The sequence below is a fragment of the Fulmarus glacialis genome, unplaced genomic scaffold (genome assembly GCF_000690835.1).
Source record: "Fulmarus glacialis isolate BGI_N327 unplaced genomic scaffold, ASM69083v1 scaffold20035, whole genome shotgun sequence".
Classification (NCBI taxonomy): Eukaryota; Metazoa; Chordata; class Aves; order Procellariiformes; family Procellariidae; genus Fulmarus; species Fulmarus glacialis.
The window spans coordinates 11,306-11,703 of NW_009215182.1; the positions used below are offsets into that span (position 1 = coordinate 11,306).

The window sequence follows — 398 nt, forward strand, 5'->3', positions numbered from 1 at the left end:
AATGGAGCCCAGCACACCTCTGCTGCCCTCCGGCCCGCTCCTCTCCCTCCTCATCCCGGAGAGGGCATCTGTTCTGCCCCACAGCCCGCCTGGGTGCCAGGTGCTGCACAAACAGCCCCTGCCCAGGCAGGACCGTGGTTCCTGTAGCAGAAGGAAGCCCTGGGGACGTGTCCACAGCATTGCAGGGCTCCCGGGGGAAGCACCTGGTCTCAGCCTCCCGTGCTTGTGGTGATGCTTCTCCCTGAACCTGGCCTTGCAGTGTCCCTGGGCTGTGACTCAGTTTCCCCTTTGGTTCAGCACTGGAGGCGCGGTCCCTTTCTGCAGCTGCCAAGGCTCAGCTGGGCAGTGCTGGGTGTTTGGGGAGTCCGCAGGGATGGAGGGGGATGATGGTGCAGGGC

General features: G+C 64.8%; 1 protein-coding gene across 1 annotated transcript in view; it reads left to right on the forward strand.

Annotated features, from left to right (window-relative positions):
* CCND3 (cyclin D3) overlaps window positions 1–398 on the forward strand; it is a 12,707-nt gene that overhangs the window by 10,109 nt on the left and 2,200 nt on the right. The window lies entirely within an intron of this gene.